This window comes from Heptranchias perlo, chromosome 30 (genome assembly GCF_035084215.1).
Source record: "Heptranchias perlo isolate sHepPer1 chromosome 30, sHepPer1.hap1, whole genome shotgun sequence".
Lineage (NCBI taxonomy): Eukaryota > Metazoa > Chordata > Chondrichthyes > Hexanchiformes > Hexanchidae > Heptranchias > Heptranchias perlo.
The window spans coordinates 9,192,738-9,219,719 of NC_090354.1; the positions used below are offsets into that span (position 1 = coordinate 9,192,738).

The following is a 26,982-nucleotide window of genomic DNA, read 5'->3' on the forward strand; positions in this document are numbered from 1 at the left end:
CTTCTTTAAAACCCATCTCAAGGACCAAGCTTTTAGTCACCTCTCCTCATAGTTCCTTCTTTGGCTTGGCATTCATTTTTTGCCTGATTATACTCAAGTGCCTTGGGATGTTTTTCTACATTAAAGGCACTCTATAGATGTACATTGTTGTTGTCGTCTAGTTTCATTCCATTCTTATAGGTTTCCACCTCCTCTCTCTTGAGCCATACCACATTTGGGAGTTTATGCAGGCAACTTCTGCCCAGGTGCTGGAGCTCTTGAAGCAGCCAGCAGTAATGCCCCTCCTTTTAAAGAAAATCCTTTCCTCTGCTCCCCACTCAACCTGCCTAAGATTAGAAACTAACCTCATGCATCTAGGCTGCTCAACAAGTTTTGTCCTGTTCTCAGATACCTTAGCTGATTTTTTCAAACATCCCTCTCTGAAAATGTAAATTAGAAACAATGCATACCATCAGAGGGAGCTGATAATCACATTGTCCGAGACACTCATCAATTAATCTGTCCCCCTGTGTAATGCCATCTCAAAAGCATAGCTCACAAACACCCATCTCAGCTTCTGACCTCACTGCTATTCATTGAACAGTATTACAAGCCACTGATACAGGTATATGCTCATAATGAAAAATATTTTGTAGTGTATTTGCCCTCAGGGCATGTCTACATCCTCATACTACAGAGACAATTGTAAACAATTTTACAACACCAAGTTATAGTCCAGCAATTTTATTTTAAATTCACAAGCTTTCGGAGATTTTCTCCTTCCTCAGGCAAATGTTTCTTGAAACATTTGCCTGAGGAAGGAGAAAATCTCCGAAAGCTTGTGAATTTAAAATAAAATTGCTGGACTATAACTTGGTGTTGTAAAATTGTTTACAATTGTCAACCCCAGTCCATCACCGGCATCTCCACATACAGAGACAATGGTCAAGGTATGATTTACACTTCTCCCTGCTCTGTGCATGATACAGCGGGGATTTTTACGGATTCAAACTTAGCCAAATCATTTGGAGAAACGATGAACACTTCAAAGGCAGTTCAATGAAAATCAAAACAAAATGGTGCTAGAATAAGCAACTTGCAAAATTCAGCAAGATAACAAATCTGTTTAGACTCTGTACACACCCAATGCTTTTCCACTTTATCAGGTAGGAAAATTACAAGCAGCTTCAAGTTGTAATCCTTCTGAGTAAATGTTGAGACAAGCATTCCTTTAACGATAAAGAAGATGTTACAGACCTACACAAAACATAATGCAACCAAAGGATGTTTTGCAGTCTTGCCAGATTCTGGGTAAAAACTAGCTCTGTGCTTAAAAAAAGTTTTCTTTTGAAGAATCTTGGACATACATCAAAGCTTTAAAGCCTTTTCAGGCAGAGCTAGAGGAAGCAAAGATTGTGATGAAGGCGCTCATGGTTTAGGGGACAGAAATTGGCGCTAGCAACAATGCTTGAAAACCAATGTGCCATTCAAAGATGAAAATCCTGTTGTATGAACAAAAACACTCAAATTACATTACAGCCTTATCAAAAACCCCTGTTGTCAATTTATTCGTTGCAACAAACTTTCAGGATTCAGCCTCGAAGGCATGCACTCTGTGGTTGAGGTTGCAGTATCCTCAGCCACATACAATGCCGTAGTGCTGACAGAAACAGCAACTTGTGATGTCGAAGGTCACATATTTCTTCCATACAACTGTTCATTGACATTCTACTGACTTCCTGCGTTTCTAAACTCCAAATACAGATGTCGGGGTGTGATTCTGTTTGATGGTACAATTATTATTTAATACCATCCAGTTCTGCGAGTGATATCTCGTGTATCGTGTAAAATTTTCACTTTTACCACTGGGCAGAAAATGGGTAAAAAGACTTGCACGACCTCAGGACGTTCCAAAGCGCTTTGAAATAATTTTGAAGTGTAGTCACTGCTGTAATGTGGAAAACACGGCAGCCAATTTGCACATAGCAAGGTCCCACAAACAGCAATTCGATAATGACCAGATAATCTGTTCTAGCGGTGTTGGTGGTTTGTGCATCAGCCATCCATTTTACACCCCGCCTGATTTTCATTTCCACTGAAGTCAATGGAAACAGAAATCTGCCGGTGAGCAAAAGGGACGGCCGATCCGCTACGGCCCGTTTTACACCTGGTGGTAAAAGTGGAAATTTTGGATTTGTGTCATTAATGCAGTTAGAAGGGAGGCATTAAGGATGTGATAAGGGATGTGGGTATAACTGTCCTAAAGTTTTCCACTCTCCTCCATTCTGCATTCTTGCCACGTTGAAGTTAAGACTCATCACCAGTTAAGTTCCACAATGTATAGAGATATGGTTGGTGGATTTTTGGCAGGTGCTGGCTGTCGATCATCCTGGCATGCTTTCCTTCATGCAATACCATTCAAAGCATGATATATACTGTGACTAGGGTACTTTTAAGAAGCAGTCACATAATTAGTGCTGCCATCTGGTCTGCTTGTCAAAGCTTCCTCTGGGATCAGGAGCTGCTGCATATATTAATCATTTGCTAAAACAAGGTATTTTCACCTCTGTCTGAAGATGCAGGTGTACGGGTACCTGCTGATGGATACAGAACCCTCTCATGCACCCAGGCCTGCCAGACATTCCTCTTTAGGTCCTTCTCCTCTTCTTCCAGACACCTCAGATTCCCACTGGGAAATCTACTGGTACCAGTAAGGTGCCAAGGGCAATTTTTGTCCCCAGAATAATTGGCACAAAGGGCCATAAGAAATGAAGTGTCAGCAGCAAGAAAGACCCAAAAGAGTAACACAATGGGTGAGTACTTACCTTAACATTACTATGCACTTTCAATAAACTTCAGTATAATCACCACTAGCTGACAACTCTGGAGCATGGTTATGAATCGATGCCTTGCACACCGAACATTGGAAAATGGCATGCATTATGTCGCTGCCCCTAAATTAATATGCAAATGAAGCAGTTTAAGGCAAACATTTCAACAACATCCTCTGCCAATGGGAAACTGCGTGCGACCTACTGTAACGTGGATGTGGCATTATTGATCTCCACCCACTTTTCTAATAGTGAATACCCAATTTATATCGCTTAATACAAGGTTCGTTAAACAACTCAACAAGTTTATCCATTGAGATGCTGATTTGTACAGACCATAAATGACCCAGGTATTTGATACCCAGCCTGTTCTGTGTTACATGATTTCAGCCATGGTGGTGTATGTGAGATCCAACTGGCCTTAACTTTAAGCATCCAAGTGTGGGCACTGAGGACAGGATTGGGCTTAGCTGTGATGGCCCCGTGATCAATTAGTCTGATGACACTTATTATCAAGGCTCATTGTCCATCATGGTCATGTGGCCTGACAGCACGCACTATCAAGGCAATCAATGCCTCAGGAACCATATGCCAGCAAGGAATCAATGCCTTGAAAAAGGGAGGAGAGAAAACTGGAAGAAAAAGAACATTGTTCAGAATATAAAAATGTTCCCTTGACAATTTTCCAAATGCAATTGGCTGTTTAGAAATGTCAAGTTCAATTCCTGATGAATTCATTCTTTGTGGGGGGTTTTATTGCATACTTTATAGTTTACTGCTTTTGAAAGAGTTAACACACTCTTGTGAAATCTTTAAATCTAAGGTAGATTGAACCCTTATTCCATTATACTCTCCCTCTCTCTCATTGCCTCCACAAGGTGAAGGATCAGGCATCAGCTCAGATATGGCAGAGTGGAAAACACAAACCCATGTTTTAAACTGAGACTATGGCTAAGTGAATGTGATGGGTATTGATTTGACTTCAATCACTTAATTCCCCCACAAACACAAAGTAAACCAAATCCATTGAGAGCAACTTTAAGTAAATGCAGTCACACAAAAGGTTCTCTATTCACCTAAGCACATTAAAGCACTGATGCACTAAAGAACAAAAACAGCTCTACAACAGTACTTACATTACAGCGTCTTATGGAATAGACCATTTAGTTTGCTTCAAGATGATCCACGTTCACTCTAATGGCACTTCCTTATATTGCGCGAAGCCCCGTTGTCAGTAGCACCAGCTCCTGATGTGCGGGTCTTGCAAATCCAGGTGCAACCTTAAAGTAAATTTGTCGGAGTTTGCTAATAATGGTACTTCCCACTGAAAATAGGTCTTCCAGGCCACCGGTCTTAGCAAACCCCATCAAGTTGTTTTTTGGGTTGTACCGGCTGCACATGGCCCACGCAATAGGACTTAGCACCATATAAAAGCAGCTGGTTGCCTCAATTCAGTTCACTCACACGAGTGGTTATGATTCCGCACAAGGCCAATTTTAATCTCTTCACCTGAGAATCTCACTAAAAGCTTACACCAGTCTAATCCACAAGCTAAAACTGGCATTCAGAAGTTTTGGAGTTCTTATGCTCAAGGATGATACGCAACATTTTTTTTTGTTGTGTTCTCAATTTTCCTCACTCCTCCCCTGAAGTTACTGACTCTCGCTGAGGTATAGAACCACAGTCGCCACCAGCTCTGCAGTATTTTGGCCAAGTGTGCAGTGGAAGAAAGCAGAGGAAAGGGCACCACTGTTTAGCACAATTCTGTCCTCATCCAACGTCCACATGCACTTTATAACAGGGATCATGAGATAGAAATCAGAATTGGCAGCAGGAAGCATTTTCAATTGCTGTCCCAGCTGAAGCCATTTATCTTCTCCTGATGGTGTTGAATCCTGCTAGGGTATAGCCCCATAGGAGTTTGGTATCCTGCCATTGTGGTCATTCTTTATGCGTGAGCCTAGATGTCGGTGCACCTAGCTATTCAACCGTAAGGGTATCACAGCTGAGCTCACCCAATGTCCATACATACACACTTCTCAGCACTGTGATCAAGAGCAGGAACCTTGGCTGATTCTTACTGGGCTACGAGGAGGAACAAAGTGCCCGGCCAAGATCAGCTAACTCAGCATGACACTATTTTCAAGAAGTGTCAACTGGGCCAATTAGAAATACCAACCAAAAGAATGCATCTCAGACAGCGCAGGACCCCCTCAGTACTACACTGAAGTATCAGCCTAGATTGTGTGTTCAAGTCTGTGGAGTGGGACTTGAACCCAAGATCTTCTGACTCAGGCAAGAGTGCCACCACCGAACCAAAGCTTAACACCCTAATAGACCAAAAATAATGCAGTTCTTCATTTTCAACAAATGTGTCTACTGGGCCACAGAAATGTCAACAGGCAAGACATCTTGAAATTTTCCCACAAGTAAAACAACCCCTTTTTTACACTGGAATAAATCCTACTGCTTTCCTCAAAGGCCCAAGGGCGACAAATGGATGATTCCACTGAGCTCATGTAATTCCTTTGCAGAAAAAGTCTGAATGTCATAACTGTACTTTGGAGACAGAAGAAATTTTTGTTTTAAGGCTATTTGACACATTCAGGGATACACTGAGTGAGAAGAATGCAGGTATGGAGATGCTGTCCTCCCAAACCTCAATACTAAATTGAACCGCTAGGTTACTCAGTTGCAGATGCAAAGCCAGTTGCTACCTGCTAACTGATTTGTAGTCAGTAATCTTTCCCATCTGCTTGGCGCTCTTAGAAAAGTGATCTAAATCCAATAAAATTACAGTATTGAAAAAAATAATAAAACTTCACGCATGACTCCACAGACTGCCAGTGGTATTTCACACTGCAGTGGAACAGAATGGGTGAGTGAGAGGTTGTGTGAATCCAGTACCATTGTATAGTGCATTACCTAACATTACACTGGCTACTGTCATCAGTTTGAGGGTGTTCACATCTGATGCACAACTCTTAGTAATGCCTCTCAAGGCTGCAGAAAATGATTCAGCCTTCAAAGCCAACAATTACTCTGAACAAAAAGTGCAATGCATTTTCTGCTAAATGATACTGCGGGAGATTTCTCCTTCCCCATTCTCTCCTCAAGCTGTCAAATTAGACTAAGTGAGACAGGTCCTCAGTGTCGATGAGGGAATAGAGCCGAACCATGTTACGCTGTCACTCCAGCTCTCCCCAGAGACCAAGTATCAACGGTGATTCACGCAAATACAGCAGCAAGCACTGAATGAAATCAGTACCTGAGTTTCTCAAAACGAGAGAGTACGAGAATTCAAATAATGAGCTGCAATTAACAAAAAAAATTCTACACAGAAATAATCAGTTGGAAGAATCCAATGGCCCTTAACTATACAGAATCACTACAACAAAAGGCACGCAACGAAAGGACCACCAGCTCAGTCTGACCCAATCCTCCAGCGATTAAACAGTATTAAGCACATACAAGTTCTTTTTATAACAATTTTTTTCACTCTCTCACCACCCACTGAGGGCACATAATACACATGCTGAGCAGGGCAGCAGTCTTGTGCAGCATGTTGGGATAACAGAGTGATGGGATGTGGGTTCATAGGAACAGGAGTAGGCCATTCAGCCCCTCGAGCCTGCTCCGCCATTCAATTAGGTCATGGCTGATCACAGGCTCATTTCTGTGATTTCCCTCATGCATGGAGATCCCAGCCTCAGTTGCACCACCATGTTACTGAATTCAGGGTAGTGGCGAAATGCAGGTCAGTCACCACTGGGCCACATCCCTGCAGCTGGTTTGACTGAGGGAGGTACGGGAGAAGATCGACCGTTAATGGCTGTAAGACATGGAGAGCAAAACAAAGCCGGAGCCTGCCAATGCCGTTTTTATATATGGTGGCGCAGTTTACACTGTAACTGAGCAAAGGACACACAACTGCACTTGTCTGAAAGTCACAATTCACAACTTTGTTTACCGCCAGATCTTCCCAAATGGACTAAGTCTGATTAATTACACTCATTTTCGTAAAGATTTGAGGAGCACAGAAGCATTTCTTAGAAACCAAAGTAATGCCTTTATGCCTCAATGTACTTATTCCCTCTTCCCCTACTGAACTGGTAAAAAAAAACTCAGCAGCCCATCAAGTCAAATAAATGCTGTGACTGCCAAGCGGTGAAGATGTTGATACTTGTAAGCTAATGAGGAGTCATGGGCAGGTTGAAACCCTATTCATAGCATTTATTGCTCTGATAAAGAGTTGGCACAGACACAACGGGCTGAATAGCTTCCTTCTGTGCTGTAAACTTCTAGGGTTCCAATATATGAAATTTAACCTCACTCTATAATCTCTTAAACCATTGAGATGCGGTAAGTCCACCATATAACAATAGCAGACAGAGACTAAAGACTTAGCTCACTATGTACACAAGGCAAAAAAAGGTAGCAAGATTTACAATATTTTTTGCTAAGTTATTAAACTTTGGAACTCCAGCATCATGACATCCCAAAATTACACAGGTGCATAATACATGCTCTCATTCTGTTCTACCATTCTGACATTCTGTGGAAAATAGTATTGTACTTACAAAGGTATAATATCCCCTTTCCTAATTGCAAAATGTTGGGATTATTAGATCACTGATCAGTTTTTATTGTAATGAATGTGCTGTTTTTCTCGCACACTTCCTAGAATCACTACTGTGTATGTGTTTTGAGGCAGAGACTATGAGCAACTAACAGACCCCATAAATGAATAAAGTACAGGACAAAGTGATGCATATTCAATGGATTGTTTTGAAAATAAAAATTGAGTGGTGGGACTTGGATTTGGAGATCTAACAGCAGCACATTATGCATACAGAGGAGATTCAATCCCAGGAATGGAATAGAAAGAACACATTTGCATTGATATAGAACCTGTCATGACCGCAGGATGCCCCAAAAGTCTTCATAGCCGATGAAGTACTCTTGAAGTGTAGTCACTGTTGTAATGTAGAGAAGTGTACAAATACTAGCAATTAAAAGAAATCCCTATCTGTAGATCCTTATATCAATCCATTTGTAAGTGCATCAATGGGAGACTAACTAATAACAACGGGAAAAAAATCCAAAAAAATACCGCTGCTAGTTATTCTTGGTGGGTCCTCTGGTCAGACGTCATTTAGTGCATCCACTTACACAATGCTGCCTGAAATGGATGAATATAGGACTTCCGAAGGGGCCCATTATATAGGAGCTTTTATGAACTTTATTTGGAAAAAAAATGCCATTTATTCTTGACAGCACCAACTTGCACCTTAAAAAGTACTGTGTAATTGTATCTCCTTCTAGTGCACTCTATTAAGAGTGAAACTGTATGAATTTCACAAACAGCAGCACAAACCTAACCACAGATTTACTGGATTAGAGCTACAACAGAACATGAATTAGCTCCCTGTAGACAAAAGGAATACTGCATTCATCGTGTTATTGGCTTACAGTTAGATAATCAGTTGTAATGCTAGTTTTTCACCACTAGAGGGTAATGACACTGTTGATATGCAACACAAAGCACACTAGCGCCATCCAGCCACAGAACATTAGCACTGCCGGGTCTCCCGCTGTAGCTGCTATTTGTGGTTTTAAAAAAAGCATTATTTTATCTCAGTGCTGCTGTGGCAAGTCCAAAGCACACAAACTTGTTTAGGCTATCCTGAGGTCACTTTCAAACCCATATTTTGTAAGAGGCCTTCGAAAGAGAATAAATTAAGCAATCCTGAAGTCACGAAATGTAGTTTAGTATTACCTCCTTTAAAATAAGCATAAGAGATTGAGAGTAAAATAGGAACTTCCAAAGTAAATGAGATGTCATAGTATGACCGTATTTCTCAGATTTGGAACATTTTGGTACTTCTTCCAGTCAATTGCATTAGATGATTCTTTCTGGTTAAGTTATGGTTTCTTTAAAGTGTATTTTCTGCTGATAATAGCAATGTTTAATTAATCAACAGATCAAAAAGCAATTGTTTACTTTAAAAAAAACACTAATAGGTAGATGCTCATAGCTTGGAAATTTTTCACTTTTTTTTTTAAGGTTTCCCCATTAGCGCTCACTATTCTTGCTACGAGCTATTACCCAGCTAGACTGTAACTGACCAATAGGGGTGAGCAAGAGTGACCCAGTGTTGATTTATAAATCATTAATTTCCTCTCTTTCACGTGAGCAAATATCTCAGCCACTCAGTTCCTCTCCCGATTGCCTGTCCTGGATTGGAAATTGAACGCATGAGGAATCAGGAGTATAAATTTGCACTCTTTCACTTTGTGATGCACTATGGCAGTCTACCTGCCTGCTGTAATCTTGGGCTGCCTACTAATTGAACATCTGTGTGGAAGAACTCTCAGTTTTAACAAGATTCCTTTCCACACAAACACATTATCTGAACCCCCAATTCAGCTGCTGGAATAATTCTGACATTAAGAACTCCACACCATACACACCCATAATGATGCCTCTGTTAAAATAGTGGAATGTCACACCAATGCATAAATACATTTGTCTATTATCACCAATAGAAATTTCCACTCTAATATGTACGACGCCAATTCGTGGTATGTTTTTGTTCCGCTGATTATGACCTCAAGGATATTTAATTCAGTTCTGCCCAATATTCTTTAAATGCTGGAGCACTTGGATCAATGTTTCCTAACGACAATTTATAGAACGTGTAACTCAAGACATGAAGCAATTACCGAAAGCACATCAACACAACAATTAAGACATCTGTGCTGGGCTGTGTTTAGAGTTGGATTTCCTATGTGTGAGATGAGTTATCAGTTCTGCACTGACTCACTAGCTGGGGTTTCCTACCAAAATGGGAAGAGGAAAAAAATAACGACAGCTTAGTTATATCAGACCCAATAAAAGTAATCTTCAGCTTCCTACTAATAACCCCTGGCATAACAGTCAAGCTACAAGGAAAAGAGGTACATGTAACATAAGAACAATGGCAAAATGCAGCATCCAATGCCTCCAAATCTCACATTCCATTGACTTATAATAAAACAACTGGAACTGTACCTCTGTCACCAGAGGCAACATTATTACACTGGGGAGTTTCATGGCATGTTATTCCAAAGGACTGTTGCAAAAACTCCACTCAAAGCTGGTCATGTTGGCAAGATTTGGTGTCTACTACTGGACAATCCTTTTTTTCCCCCTCCACCTACTAAATTCAAATGCCTAGCCTATGCAGAGTTAGCTGGCCTTACTCAACGTGATGGTGGGCTACAGCAATTGGCCTCAGTGTACCGCATCTAGGAATGGCCTAGAATCAACCACTGGCATGATGGACCGAATGGCCTCCTTCTGTGCTGTAAGATTCTATGATTCTAACCAGGATCCCCTCTGATTGCAGGGCGCTGATATAAGTGTGGACACGAGGAGAATGCTGTTTATCTTCCACAATTAACAACCTACAAATGAAATCATGGGAACGGTAGATTTTGATAGATCCAATTTCCAAGAACACAATTTTGACAGTGGATCATTAATTAGAGAGGAAAACAGGCATTTACCTATTCAGTTAAAAAGTACAGGGTTGGACTCAGCTGTGATGAATTTCACAATCAAAACTCATTGTCCAAGCTCATAGATGAGGAATTGCCATTTGGGCAAATTATTAGAGTTGCTTGCACTTGTGGAACTGTACCGAGCAGGCGTTGCCAGCTATTTTTGCCTACATAATAATTTGCACTTGGATAGCACCCTTAAAGACCCAAGACACTTCACAAATTGGGAAAAGGAAAATCAAAGTCAAGTCAGTAAGGGAGAGATTAGGAGGGTTGACTGAAAACTTGGTCAAAGAATGGATCTTGAGGTTTTTTTGGTGGAGAGAGGTGGGAGATGTATAGGAGGGAGTTCCAAAGTTCATTGTCAGAGATGTCATCTTTTGGATGAAATATTAGGCCATCTATCTCTTCAGGTGAATATAAAAGATCTCATGGTATTATTTAAAGAGCAGTGAATTCTCCCAATACCCTGGCCAACATTTATCCCTCAACCAAAACAAATTAACTGGTCAATTATCTAATTTACTGTTTGCGAGACTTTGCTGTGTGCAAATTGACTGCTGTGCATGTTGAAATGCATGACTATACATCCAAAATTAATTCATTTGCCATGTAGCACTTTGGGGTGTCCTGAATGTGAGAAAGGGGCTAAATAAATGCAAATTCTTTATTCTTTCTTTTACCCAGCAATGTTAGATTTTGGATTCAGCAACTACATCCATTCAAATTCCTGTGTCCAACTTTCTGATGTCCAACACTAGATTTAAGAAACCAATGAGAAGATAACTTTGGTGAAGTATTAATGTTCTTTAGTATGCTTTGTAGACAGGATAAGAGAGTATTTACTTGAACAAAATGGTAACATCTACACTTGCTTTTATTGCTATATTGACAGGCTGTCCATTTGGAGACCTTTGATCCTTACTACAATGTCTAATTGAAATGTCTATCATCCACTGACACTGACATATGGCTCGATCTAATACTGGTACCCAGTGTAAAGCACAAAACCGCATGCTGTTTAAAAATCTGTTCACACTGGGAGGACTATATCACCGCCTTTAAAGACAACAGAAAACACAGACAGATTATGGAGTGCAAACTGATGTGAAGCCACAGGATGTTTCTAAACCCATTACTCTACATAGAAAGACTCCATTTCCCATCTTTGATCATTTTAGATAGAGTTACCAAGAGATCAGCGACACCATTGAATATAACAGCTTCATTTGTAAATGTTTGCTAAAACTTTGCCACAAGTCTATAAATATCGCACAAAGGTTTGTTCCTTTCGGTTTCTGAGACTTTTCATCTTGTACGCAATGATTTTTCCGCTGTTACGCAGATATCATTGCACTTGCAGTACAATGATGCATGTAATATCAAAACCATTATGCAACGTATCTTCTGAAAAAGAACAGCACTGGATGGCATAAATTAACACATTGTCCTTCCATCTCTGGAACCCAGACTGATAAGTTGCAAGTCTCCTCTGTAAAAATCCTATGCATGAGATAAGTTTGGCAGTCTCAACCTAATGCCTAACACAAACCTGATCTTTTCTTGGTACTAAACTGGCAAGCTGACTCAAGACACGAGGCTGAATGGTACAGAAAATATCACACATCAATGGAGTCGACAGTGCTCTGGAGATTCAAGTTAAGACATGTTTTTGAGAGAGTAAAAGGGAGCTTTACTCAGAATCTAATCTGTACTTCAATACTGGATGCACAAAATGGAAAAGTACTCAATTTTCCATTGCTAGCCTTTCATAAGCATAAAAACTAACAGGTATTGTAATATAATCAGTCCTTGAAGTTACTGTCATCATAATTAGCAGACATTTACTAATGTACTATCTTCAAGTCTTCCTGTGCAGTGCATTTGAAGCTCTAAAGCATTGTTGCTCAGAGTGGCAAGACACAAGCTAGCCCTTTCCCCTCCCCATGAAGGCACTGATTTCTGTCAGGTTACCATTTCGTAGACACAGCAGCCCTCTGGTACTTTGTTCAAGTAACCATTCATCATGAGAGTCTATGCAATAAATGATCATGAAGGACATCACACCCAAGCATGTTCCTACCCTTACCTAATGTCCAGCAGGGTGATTACATAGTGCTCAAGAGTGGAATTCTGACTGATATTTCCCTCCCTAGCCCAAGGGCACTTGGTGGCAATTGTAGGACCCCCAAAGCTGCCCTGGCTGAAATCAGCTAAGTGAGCACAGACTAGGAAGCAAATTAGGAGTCTACAGGTATGTGTGGCTTAGTACTACACAGGGCAGTGCATTTAGTTCATTAATAGAACTGCACCATGATTTTCCATACAGTAAATTCCTCATCTCAGTGGTACCATCGGTGGAGGCAACAAGCAGAGATCAGGCACGTTTTATAAAAGATGGTAAAATAGAAAGGAGGGTTACCTGTAACTGCTCCAGTATATTTCCAAGTGATCATGAGTGTAGCACTGGGACAGATGCCTGTGAGGAGGCAACCTACCCTTAACCAATAAATATCCTGCTTCATGCACAATTTTAACAGAATGGGGGAAGAGGGGAGGAGAGTGCAGGTGATGCTCAAACTAAGTTTTCTCTTTCCTCACTCTGTGTTCTACAAAGCTCAAGACTTTGCTATTGGATTCTGTTTCCCTGGTACATTTTGGTGCCTTTGCCTTGAAGGAAACAGACATCTAAGGCCTTAAAGCCCCACCAAAAAAACAGATTACAATATTCATGTCTCCCTCCGACAGAAGCTACGACAGAGAAACAGGCATAGAGTGCTTCTCTGACCTCCAAGCGTCAGCAGTTGGTGCATGCTTCCAGAAGCGTCAACTTCCTTAATTTATGATGTGGAGATGCCGGTGATGGACTGGGGTGGACAAATGTAAGGAATCTTACAACACCAGGTTATAGTCCAACAAATTTATTTTAAAATCACAAGCTTTCCGAAAGCTTGTGATTTTAAAATAAATTTGTTGGACTATAACCTGGTGTTGTAAGATTCCTTAATTTATGACATGTCTAAAATAGGTTCATCACAACTCTGGGTGCATGCTTTACAGGCTAAAGATTTGTAAGCAAGATAGGCTGATGTGATCTCAACGTCTCATTTGAAAACAAACCGAAGCCCATTACTAATCAGCGAAGTTTTATCTGCCACATGACATTTGAGGGAATCCATAGAGTTTCATGTTAATTTGTAACATGCCATTTAATATAAACATTTAAATGAAAAGGTGCACAATCTGATCTCAGCTAAGGTTTTAGTTGGTCTCTGAGCCTCGGAGAGGGGAGAGAAAAGAAAAAAAAATATCATTCAGGCTTTTCGCTCCTGATCCTATCCTATAATTTGTGCTGAAAAGTGGCCCTATACGTGGACTATGAGGTCCCCAGGGCAAAATCGCCTGCAGACAGTCACTGTCTAGGCTCACATGTGAAGAATGGCCACTTTGTCAAGGAACTGGGTTACTGCCGATACCCACAAAACCATACCCAAGGCTGAATCAGGGGTGGAGGAAAAGAATGGGAACAAAATATGTATGAATGTCAAAATTATAAAGTCAAATTTAGTTAATTTGACTAATTATTTCAGTGTTTAAATTCTTACCTAACTCGCATCAAGTCCTATTCACCTGTGCTCACTGACCTACATTGGCTCCCAGTCCGGGAACACCTTGATTTTAAAATTCTCATCCTTGTTTTCAAAATCCCTTCATGGCTTCATCCCTCCCTAACTCTGTAACCTCCTACAACCCTATGAGATCTCTGCGCTCCACCAATTCTTGCCTCTTGCACATCCCCAATTTTTAAATCACTCCACCATTGGCAGCCATGCCTTCAGCTGCCTAGGCCCTAAGCTCTGGAATTCCTTCCCTATCCTCTCCGCTTCTCTGCCTCTCTCTCCTCCTTTAAGACACACCTTCAAACCTACCTCTTTGACCAAGCTTTTGTTCACCTGTACTAATATCTCATGTGGCTCAGTGTCAAATTTTGTTTGATAATGCTCCTCTGAAGCAGTTTGGGAAGATTTACTATGTTAAAGGCGCTATATAAATGCAAGTTGTTGTTGTTGTTAACATTAATGGGCAATGTGCTACAGTTCAGCTGTCTCTCTCTGCTGTGTTAATACCTCAACTTGTCGCAATGGTTGGACACTTTATTTCACCAGGCAATAGTGACAAGTTTCATTAGTTCCGACTGCCTCTCTTTGCCCTGTCAGCTGAGCACCATACACTGGGAGCCACAGGGGGAAAACAGCCCCAAACAACATCCAAAGTACATGGCAGAAAGACCATTTACTGTATATTATAACCCAAGTGGAACTTGACATCTCAGACAGCAATGACTGATATCAAAATTCACACCAACCTGGCAACATGAGACCACATCACCAACATAGCAAAAGGAGGGTGAAGAGAAAAAATAAATTAAGTCCACAAGTTTATTAAAGATGATATAACCTCACAGAAAATGAGAGGTTTCTGGACTTCAGGTGAGAACAGGATGGGGCTTGGCTACAATGCTGCCCACGGTTGCAATGCTTAACCACACTCAGTCCAGGCTCACACATGAACAGGTATTTGGGTGAGGTGTCGGATGGCAGCTGGCATCTGAAGAACAGTACACAGCATTAGTTCTGTGCCTTCAAGAGGGGCGGGGAGGAAAAAATTGCTTCTCGAAATTAACTTCAAATGTCTTGGGGCCTCAGTGTGTTGCTGCAACACTGATAATACATCTTGGAAATTGTACACCACTTTCAGTTAATCACATTTCTGGGATCATTCCTCTCTGCCAGAGTGCGTGTGCGTGATTGTCTATACAAAATACAGTACTTGTTCACTATTATCTGTTCCTTAATCATGTTTTTCCAGCAAAAAAATAATTGAGAAATGACTTATAACAATAGCAAATATCTGAGAACTGATAGCTGATCTTATTAGCTGTATTTCTTAGGCTGGTCCTTAGATACTGGAGGCTTTTTTCAGAGATAATTGGGGAACATCACTGTTGGATGACACTGTACCAGACTAGATAGAGAATAATGGATACATTGGAGTGATTTTACAAGGTAATAATCTCAAACTGCTCCTGTGGTTTATAACCATTATCTGAATGCTCCCAGCTGATCACTGCATCTGTTTTCTTTCGTAGAGTGGCATTGGTCATGGAGAATCAGACAATAGGGGTGTCATCATCAAAGTGTGAGGGGAAAGTAGGTCAGGAATTGAGATACTTACTGTACACAAGTCTTGCTTGCTGTACACAAGACATTAATTTATTACCAGCATATCTCCTGTAGCATCGCTCACAACATCAAGATACAATGTTTTACAACTATGTAAACAAACACAGTGGTGTTCATGAGCTCTGTATCTGCTGGCAACAGTATCAAGAACAGTAACAGGTGCTTCATGTCGTCCATGCATGTTAAGAGGAATTCGGGAAGTATTGGAACACAAGAAACTTTAGGAACAGGAAAAGTTTCACCTAAGAAGCACGTTGTCTTTTTTTTGGTTGATCACACCCCACCTTCTCTCCCAGAAACATAGCCAGTTGTCTCCTGAAACTACAAAACTACCTGCTTCAAAGAGCTGTGTTATTAATTAGTGTGACAATTATGTAAATTTTATACATCAAGCTACTGATTACTATAATACATTTTGCATATACAACACAATTTCTGTTAACAATTTGTGAAGTTATAAGCAAGAGTACATTTAATTTATTGTTCTAAGCCTTTACCTCCGATCTTAGCTGCGACAGCAGTAGGAGCAATACAACTGGCCCTGAGCTACAAAGGGGAAGCGCCGTTACAAAAATATTTTGATTGGAGGGTTAAGTCATTTTGAGGCACACAAACCTTCCAACAGCCTATTTATTTCAATGTACTAATACTTAGAGTGTTTTATCATGTTGAAATGTTTCAAAGCATTTCACACAACAAATTAGCATTTGAGTGGTGGCTGTTATGTCACCATATGTTATGTTGGTCAAGGTCGACACTGGCAGGGACTTGTGCTCAGCCTCTCGGCCAAAAGATTGTGTGCAGCATAGCAAGCAGAATAAAATAGCATCAGTGTGCGTGCACAGAGCAGGAAAGGGTAACAAGAGAAACGTAATAAAAGGGGAAAAAATAAAGAAAATAAATCTAAATGAAACAAAGTCATTGCTAGAATGATGCATTCAACATCCAACAGATATTGTGCAAACACAGCAAACATCTTTTCCATTTACATGCATTCAGCTCAGTGCAAACACCTTAAAACCTACCTCTTTGAACAAGCTCACTTAATGTGGCTTGATGTCAAATTTTGTCTGATAACGCTCCTGTGAAGTGCCTTGGGATAGTTTACTACGTTAAAGACAATTTTTTGTTGTTGCAAACAAGGCTCTGATAGGGAGGGCCAAGTCAAACACTGCTAAATTCACAACAGTTCTCTAACATTTAACACTTGAACCCTCTGAGCACTAAGAGTACCAAAATAAAATTATTTTTCCAGTATTTTTATTTCATTACAAACAATGATATGAAAACAATATATCAAGTTGCACAATCTGTGAATATAAGAACAAGTCCTGAGGAAGAAAAGGCCATTTTTACCAGTAAGTTCATCCCATCCGGGGACCATGTATGATTATTCTATCATGGACCTCCCACTCTCTCTCCTTCCCTCATATAGCCACCTGTTGATCTACTTTAAGCAACACAAAGTTACTTCTAACACTCCTGAAATAATAAACAGAAGTGCTTTTAATTTCTATAAATCTCAGTGCCCTCTCTCAATACATATCAATCTAACTAACCATGAAACAATTTACTTTCTCTGGGAGTCTGTTCCATATGTCCACTGGTAAGAAATAAGTTTTTTTTTCTCCTAACTTCTAATTTTACTCAAGGCTCAAGAGGTTTCATCGAATGCTATTTTCACTGAAAACAAAAATACTAAAGGGAATAAATCAATCAATCTGTGATATGGTAAACAACGTCCTTGCTGCTTAAATGGTTAAAAACTTCAGATTCCCCAAGATGGAAGCGCACACTCTCAGTCCAGTCCCACTGCATAGTGTAATCCAATCTGCGCCTGCTTCCTGTACCTTTTAACGATGCATCTGTGACCCACTTCCATCAAGCGAGGAAAAGCAGTCTGGAATTAAAATAAAGAGTTCTCTCCCCTTAAGAAGTCATAGTTTACTAGGCACATCACACACCTGGAAGCCCCTGTTTAATGTAATGGTTTCCCAGTGCTGGGAAACTAAGCTACAAAGCAAATCTCCTCAAAAGCTAATTAATTTACAGATCAAAAGTAACACAAAATTACATTAAAACATATTAACATCCCGAGCAAATCGATGAGCCACAAAATACTTAAATCTAATCATTAAGTAATAAACCTGTTACAAACTATCATTTAATTCACAAGTCCAGCACGGCATAACACATGACAATTCCAGTGACATTTTTAAGTTGCTACGATGAGCAGGATTTTGCCCCAAAGAAACACCATTTTAATTTTTTTTTTAAAAAGGAAAAAAACGCCAATAAGCAAATGTGATTGTTAAATTGTGCATTTTTAAAATTACAGAACCTTAATATTGGGCAAAGAGATCAAGGGGAATATCAGCTGTAACTGCAGTGTGGACCATAGTGAAGCTACAGCTGATACAGTACAGTACTACTGCTACAACAGAGATAGATTCAAATTTAGTCTTAAAAGGCACAATTTACTATGTCAACAGGAAAAGATTTTAGGAAACTACCATTGGAGTCACACTTTTGCATCAGTGGAGAGCTAGTACTGTGGCTGCACCACCTTTCAGCTATAGTTGAAACAATACAGTGCTCCAGGTGATTGACTAAGTTTTTACTGCCTTAAAAGCCACAATGCAATAGCATACTTCCTTTTAATAATTCAGAGGCATGAGATGATTCCACGATCTGTCAATTCCAATGAAGGGCGGCACTAACCAGAAGTGCAGACACTGCAAGCCTGCAATTCCCCAACCTGTGCTCCCTCATTGAATCCCCTCCCGTAATTCAAGCTTTGAGCTGGTATAGAAGAGTGTTCTTACTCGGCATAAATTTTTTAATTCAATTTTATAACTGTCCTGCAACCTTTGGACAAATCTCCCATGGTAAATCACTGATACAAACAATATATATGACAACAGCCTCCTGCAATACACTTAATATTTAGTGCTGTCTCAAGGCAGTATTTTCTGTAGGCCTGTCGAAGTGTATGGGTGTGAGGTTTCCATACCAAGTCCAACAGTACACCAATCAGTACAAGTTATAGATTTTGCCTTCTAAACTTGGATTGTGTCTGGAAGAGAGTTTCAAGTTACATATTCTAGAGTAAGGTATTGGTGGTGGAAATAATGTGAGGTTTTAAATTAAGAGCATCACAAGAGATGTACTGGCATAACACTATTCTTATACGTGATTTTTCCCGGAAAGAGTTTCCCACAAAATGTTGAATTCACTTAGCAACACAGCTATACAGGGAAAAAAAATGTTTAAGCCAATACGCTTTGACATTTTGTGCATGACACTTCTTGTGAACCTCTCCATTCATCACCTTGAAATGCTCTCAACATTGCCACTGGCAAATCTGTGAACATTTCTTCACCCCAAAAATCATCCAGCTCAAAATACACTTTCCAGATACAACAAAATCTATACTTATTATGTTATTGGATGTTTTTCTTAGTTCAAATAGACATCGTATGAAAACTTCACACACACCCCATTATACTTCACTGAAATCCTACTAACAGCACTGGACACAACATTTTAAAGCCCAAAATGACTGGGTCTACTGCAAAATCCCTAGTGATTTACTGGGTAAAAAATTAGTACAGCTCAGAGGGACAAGTGGTTCAGTTAGATCAGCGTGTCATCCTTTCACCTCAGAGACTGGGTCAGACTGATGGGATGAAAGCTTTATCTCTCAATTTAAATTGATTTGGGCAGTGTCAACCCAATTCCCAGATGATGTAAGTCTGCAGCTCAAAACTGTTAACTCTACATTTCAGAATCTACTACTGATATTGCTTTTCGCTGTGTTTAAACTTGACAGTCTCAGAAGCCAAAGCACATCAGTAAAATATTATACAGTTAAGGTTAAAGTTATTTAAAGAGTTCTCTGCTGACTGATGTAGAATCCACAGATTCTCTCACCAGAGCAAAATTGTGAGGTTAGCTGAGCAGTACTAAATATGAGTTCAGACAGAGAACTGTTGATAGAACACCCTCAACAAATTTATTCATTCAGCCTTTGTTTTAACCCTTGAATGAAAACTTCCCCCCTGCTGTAACTGAGCATATTTTAAACCACCCATCACCTCCGCCAGTAAAAAAAAATCAGTTTGAAACCCCCCCCCACCGGGCTTTGGCAGGTTGATGAGTGACAAAAGGTACAGATGAAACAGGCCAGAAAGTCTCTGGTTCAATCCCCAGTCTCTGCTGAGTTAGCCGATGTAAACTGGGGAAGCAGAAGTGGTGCTACAATCGACCTCAGTGCCCCAAGGTTAAATTGACCAACAAGAAGTCAGGGTCTCTGCACCTGACCACAGTCCAAACCTCTGCAAGAAGCTGCACGTGCACAGACACTGGGTGAGTGGGCATGGGCTCAAGACTGGATCTGACTCTGCTGCGATGTCCTTCCACAGTCGAGGAGCTCACATTCAGAATCTACATTCACATTAAGAATAACTACTTGAGGCAAGGAACCAAAAGATTGCTGGCACCCCAGAACTGAATTTGAGGGGGGGGGCTGCAATTAATTGAAAAGGCACAGCCCTGCATGCACCTTTCATTCAGACAATTATCCAAAAAAAACACCTCTCAACAAGCTTAGATTATTTCCAGTCATTCCTAATTAATCAGAACTGGAGGTAGGTTCTAAGCAACCTGACTATGTGAAATTTCCCACTATCCTTCATAATTAACGCACTAACAAAATCACAAGAGCACATGGTTTTGAAACATGCAATCTCTAAGAATGCAATTTCATTAATGGATCATTAATTACACAGGACAAAAACAAGCACTCTGTCATTTTGCATCAAGAGGAATTGCTCCTCATTAAGTCGATATACCTGAGTGCAGTTACCAAAAAAAATTAAGGAAAAAACTCAAAATAGTATTTAATAAATAGATTTAATAAGTTTTAAAATCAAAATTTGTCAAAACATGGGAAGGATTAGATTATTTTAGAGCTATATTTTCAGATGACATTGCCAGTCACACAGCAACAACTGAATCTCCGAACCACATACTGCATACACCTACACACAAACTAGCCTGCATAACTGGCATTAATCTTTACATCTTAAAGCACATTAGTCAGCAAACAGTCATTTCTAACATTTGAGAGCTTTTTATCATGATTTTCTCACTGACTCCTTACAAACAACCCTGTGCGTCAGTCCACGTCACTGTTCCTCAATGAAGATGCAGCAAATTCTACAAATTAAAAGGTATCCAGTTTGTAACATTTTCTTTAGAAATCATAAAATTATCCACCAAGTCCTGTTTCCCTGCCTTTTTTCCCCCCCAAATACTTATCTATTTCCCTTTTAAAAACTATTATGGATTCTGCTTCCACCACTGTTTCTGGTACAGCACTCCATATCCTAACAACCCTGTATGTAAAGAAATTCTCAGCCTCTCTGTTCTTTCGGCGATAATCTTAAACCTTTGTCCTCTAATTGCCAACTCACTGACTGGTAGAAATGGTTTTGAAACTGGAATAACCACAAGACCATAGGATTGAAAATACTGCAACTGTGTAAGCCCATGGGTAAATTACATTCAATTTTACAGCACTGAAACAGGCCAAACAGGTCTATGCCAGTGTTTGTGCTCCACACGAGTCTCTCCTCCTACCTTACTTCATCTCACCCTATCAACATAGCCTTCTATTCCTTTCTCCCTCCTGTGTTTATCTAGCTTCCCCTTAAATGCATCTATGCTTTTCGCCTCATCCACTCCATGTTGTAGACACTTCCACATTCTCACCACTCCCTGAGTAGAGAGATCTTGCTGGGGTACAACTTCACAGGTGCAAGTTCTCCTCAGATATCTCATCAAGTGGCCATTCAGCACGTGAACCTACACCATCAGCAAGCTATTCAACCACAAGGGCATTTCAGTTGAGTCCAATCCTGTTGTCATCCGCCACCCACACAGGCACACTTCCAGCAGAGATCGCTGAATAGCGATTGGGAGCAGGAACCATGAGTGAATTTGTCCTCGCTAATCCAGGGAATCAAAGGCAAACTGTGGTTAGATTGACTAACTCGGAGTAGAAATTGAACCCAGAACATTCTGTTCTGTATTGCTCAGCTACTCACTGGCTTAGTCAATGAAGTGGAGATGCCGGTGATGGACTGGGGTGGACAAATGTAAGGAATCTTACAACACCAGGTTATAGTCCAACAGTTGGACTATAACCTGGTGTTGTAACATTCATTACATTAGTCAATGAAGCCATTTAGGAGTTTTTCAAGATGTGGCTTTAATTAGTTTTAGGTCAATTCCCCTCCCCCTCATGAAGCAGGTGCTTAGAGATGCCAACATGGCATTGATGCACGGCGACATTCATACCAAAAATTTAACTGTAGCATTGTTATTGCACGTTTGTTGAGGAATAGAAGGAAAGAACTTACATTTACATAGCACCTTTTACGACCTCACAGCTAATGAATTGTAGTCACTGTTGTAATGTAGGCAAATGCACCAGCCGACTTGAGCACAGCAAGGTCCAACAAACAGTAATGAGATAAATGACGAGATGAAGACCCAGATTTGACACGATATATGCAATTAATCTATATGCTAACACTCCATGACAAAGTATATGGAAATACCAATGTACTGGGTCACAGTATTATCCATTAACTACTACTATAAAATAGCAAATTAATAGACTTTAATTTGCTATTTTGAAAAACAGTTTGCAGTTGACTATGGAGAAACTGATATTAGCCTGTATAAGTTCCCAACTGCCCAGACTGCACCACAACCCGACGTGTCTTTTGGATCCCAAACTGAAAGCACAGTGAAAGAACAAATGAGAAAGTGCATCCTTAATGAGGTAATGGGACACTGGTGTACACACACACACAAAATTTTATTTTTGAAAAGATTGAATGATAAAAGATTGTATTCATGCTGGTCTGTAACAGTCGCCTGTTCGTCAGAATGCATCCTTATCAAAATCCATTCTAATCAGACAGAACATTAGAAGGAACAATGGATACATGCGAGTGATTTCAAAGCAGTAATCTGATCGCTAAGCTTTGTTGTTTACAATGTCATCTGAACTCCTCGATGAGATTACTGCCTTGTAATCACTCTCACGTATCAATTACTCACTATATAATGAAGTGAATTTTTAAAAAGTTAACATACTCCGAGTAGTTCCTTAAAACTGTTAAATCTTTGCAGTCTCATACAAGTAGCGTGATAATTTGATCATTAAAATTTTGCAAGCCACATCTTTATTCACCTATTGCTTATCCAAGTTGTGCAACTGCACCTGGAGGGCCTCATGAACTGTAATGGACAGCAGCAATGCAAACACGTTAAATGTGAGGAAATGATAAATTGTACATATACCAAAGGATACTCCATCCATGGGTTTTTTAATTTGATTAAAACTGAATCTAACTGAAATGCACACACTCATTAAAGACTGTTGCACATATGTGAGCTTTCCCAGAATTGTACTTCACTATTGGCATTATGACCACTGAGTTCTCCAGTGCAGCCTGGAGTCAAGGAAATAGGGGGATGGAAAGGGGGGAGGGCAACTCTAGGTCAGTATTGTAGTGCAGGTCATCTGACAGGAGGAGCAAGCTTGTCTCTTTCCTGAAGAGTAATTTGTGCAACAGTACAGTTCCAGAGCAATTGGCAGTGCTCTGGTACCCAACTGTCCATTCATCCCATGTAACTTTAGACATTGAGGATTGTCCAGCTATTCAACCATGGGAGCATCTTGTTCTCACTCAACATTCGCAGGCTAACTATCTGTCCCAAAGCACATCACAACCAATGAATCATTTTGAAGTTTAGTCACTTATGTAGGCAGATGTTGTAGCTAATTTGCACACAGCAAGGTCCCACAAACAGCAATGAAATAAATGACCAGATAATCTGTATTGGTGTTGTCAGTTGAGGGATAAATGTTGGTTCGGACACTGGGAGAACTCCCCTGCTCTTCAAATAGTTTAAAAGAATTTTTAATATCCACCTGACAGGGCTCAGTTTAATGTTTCCTCTGAAAGACAGCACCTGCAACGATGCAACACTCCCTCAGTACTGCACTGAACTGTACTGTCAGCCTAGATTATAACACCACAATTGCTACCCTGGCTGACTTAGGGTAAATCAGCACAGACCAGAGTTCCATCATAAGACACGGATGATCTTTGTGGCTCAGTACCACAAGAAGTGGTGCACAGAATCCACTGAACTCCCAGAGCAGTCTAGAAGACAAGGTTTTGAAAAATGTTGTCTTACAGCCATGCAACTGTTTGTAGATTTTTTTTTTAAAAGAACATGTTATCAAAAAAAACATATACACTTAAAACAAGGTTGATGAAAACTTGAGAGCTATTATAAAGCTGTAATCCTATCTCAGGTATTATAGCATTACCAAGCAGAACAAAAGAAAAGCATTTTTAATGTCTCAAACACCATAAAGTGCTTCTTAAACAAGGAATTACTTGAAGTGCAGTAACTATTGTTATGTAGGTAAATGCAGCAGCCATATCCCATAAACAGAAATGAGATGAATGACCGCTAATTTGTTATTGATGGAGGAAGGAATGTTGGCCAGGATACTGGAAGAGCCCCTTTGAATCACTGAAGAATTTTTAAAATATAATTTACAACATTAATTTCACAAGATGATTAGTTTTAGGTCCATTTCTCTTGCCAACTAGGACTCTCGAGTGATATTGCATGGAACTGATGCACAAGGATGTCCACTGAAGCTTAAACAACTGCAATGTCATTGCTAAAAATTGACTGAGAAAATAATGTGCACTTTGTTACCAAGAAATTCTATCACCATTGTACTACGTGCAGAAAATAATAGATTACCTCATACTGATTACAAGGCACCAAACTCAGTGGGGCTCAGATGCTGTTGGTGCAGTTTATAAAACTTCGCAAAGAGATTACATGCCTGGAATCACTCAAGGATATCTATTATTTTTATAGATCTACATTAAGTTCATGGGATTCATTTTGCTTAGAAATGTTTCCAGCCAGGTCCCCGTTCTGTAGGTGCTGACTTTTGCCACGGTAAAGAAACACTGGCACCAGCAATCCTCTGTTACTTCACTCAAGTGGCCATTCAACATGCAAGTCTAAACAGTGAGCATTGGCGTGGCAGGCTATTCCACCTTGGAAGGCATCACATCCCAGTCTTGTCTAGTTTTCACTCAACATCCATGCTTCCAGCAGGAGTCAGTAGACTGTGATCAATACTCCAAACTCTTGCTAATTTTTTCCCCTCCCTAGCCCAGGGAACTGATGTCAACTGCGGTAGCTCACTGCCATCCTAGCTGAGAGCTAATTTAGCAGAGGCCAGGTATAGAAACTGCAAGCAGGCTGTTACCATGATCCAATTTTTGCATGGCAAGTTAGTCCAAGTTTTCGATGTCGATAAACAACTGCGATGGAATCACTGTACACCCAAGCAAGTGACAATCAACCACCAAATACTGAGTAAATAACACAGCTAGTGTATAAGTTATTAAATAATCTGCAAGGTTCTTGCTCTTGATTGTTAGCCAGTGACCCCATGTGTATGATCAGGCGAGGATGGGATCAGGCTTGACTGTGATGCCACCCACAGTCAAACAGCTGCCTAGGTCCACAGGTGAACAACTTCAGTGAGGCACCAGTGCGGCTGGCATCGGTGGAACCAGATCCCAACAGGGAACCAGTACCTTCAGGAGAGAAAGGGGAGAGGAGAAGAGAAAAAAAAATGCAAAATAAAACAAACAAACTTTCACAATAAACCCAAACAACACGTTGAAAGTACCTCCCTCACTGCAATAACACTCATCTCAAACTATCAGAGCCAAGTTACATGATTTACCTTAATGCAAGCTGATCACATTTAGTTTTGACAGTAACTGTAAACATTTCCACAAGATAATTAATAGCCAATTATGTTCGAACAATAAAAGGTAAACATTTAAATATATAAATATTTTTTAAAACCCACAAGGAAATGCGGCAGATTCAAGTCCAAAACTGATCTCAGGTAATTCCTGATAAATCAAATTAACTTTTAACGGCGACAACCTGCCCTCAAACCCAACTGGGACCAGCACCAGCATTTCTGGGGAGGCACTGCTGCCTTTGGTAAACTTTTCACAGGCAGGATTTAAATTTCTCCCCTTGGTGCTCCTAGGCCCCGCCTGGGGCTCCCCTGCAGCCCCGCCTCTCGATTTGCCTCTTCCCCCGCCTCTCGGCGAGTCCCGGCTGGGCTGGCTGTGTGGAGGGGCCCGGGTTGGGCTGGGAGTGCAGGGTAAAGTTGTGCAGGGTAGGGGCCCCGGCGGGGAGCGAGCCGTATATGCCTGTACGCGGGGCTGCTACTCACTGTCTGCGGCCGGGCGGCTGCTGCTCCGATCCGGCGAGCTCCTCAGAGACGTTTCGGCACAACCGGGGGAACATCAGCTCGCACCGCCGCTCGGGATAAGCACTGCCGGGTCCTAGCGCCCGCCGCGTTAGCACCTCCCGCTCGACCACCGGGTCCTAGCGCCCGCTTGGTCAACACCTCCCGCTCGACTACCGGGTCCTAGCGCCCGCAGGGTTAGCACCTCCCGTTCGACCCGTTGGATCAGCGCCTTGTGTTCTATCACCGACTTCCAGGTCCTAGCGCCCGTTGTGTTGGAACTCCTCCCCTTCCATCTTTGACTGCCGAGTCCTCGCAGCAACTGTCGGGTTCTGACAAACTGACAAGTCCCACTGGTTGTAATCAATAGGTGGGATTTGGAGCCCTTTGGATTGCAGCCTGCCGTTCTGGCACCAACTGCCAGGTCAACGCTATTTGACTAACCACTTGTCCATCTTACGCCCAGGTCAAAGAAAGAACAAACTTGCATTTATATAGTGCCTTTCATGACCTCAGGCTGTCCCAAAGCACTTTACAGTAAACAAAATACAAGGTCAAGCACCCCCTGCTGCAGCATCAGCTACCAGCTCCTGTACCCATTGAGTTAGGGCGCATCAAAGGTACTTACATTACCCACTACAAAGCCCACCAAGTCAGTCACAACTCCCCTATTGCTGTCAGCCAACTCCACCAGGTCCTAGCTCCCCTGGGTTACAGTTTATCATTTCTGCAGTGATACCCATTCTGCCACTGTCACTGGCACACTAATTCTGTCAGTTCCTAGCACACATTTGTCTGCACTGAAACACAGAATTCACCAACTGGGTATCTGTCAGGGCTGTCAAGTTCAGTCTAAAAACTCAATTAAATCTTTGAAACAAATAGCTACTTAGACAAGTTACCAGACAGCCACTGTCACCCATAGAATCTCTGCACATTAGCTGGAGAGGTGCAAAGGTAGCTAGCATATTGGAAAAGAGAGGGAGACAAT

At 40.9% G+C, this 26,982-nt stretch overlaps 1 protein-coding gene across 4 annotated transcripts in view; it reads right to left on the reverse strand.

Annotated features, from left to right (window-relative positions):
- The window catches only part of raraa (retinoic acid receptor, alpha a), a 484,346-nt gene extending 458,255 nt beyond the window's left edge, over positions 1-26,091 (reverse strand). For all 4 annotated transcript variants that reach the window (XM_067968843.1, XM_067968840.1, XM_067968839.1 and 1 more), the window contains exon 1: positions 25,977-26,091. The gene's annotated coding sequence lies outside the window, so the exon portion shown is untranslated. The remainder of the gene's footprint in view (positions 1-25,976) is intronic.
- Between the last annotated feature and the right edge of the window lie 891 nt (positions 26,092-26,982).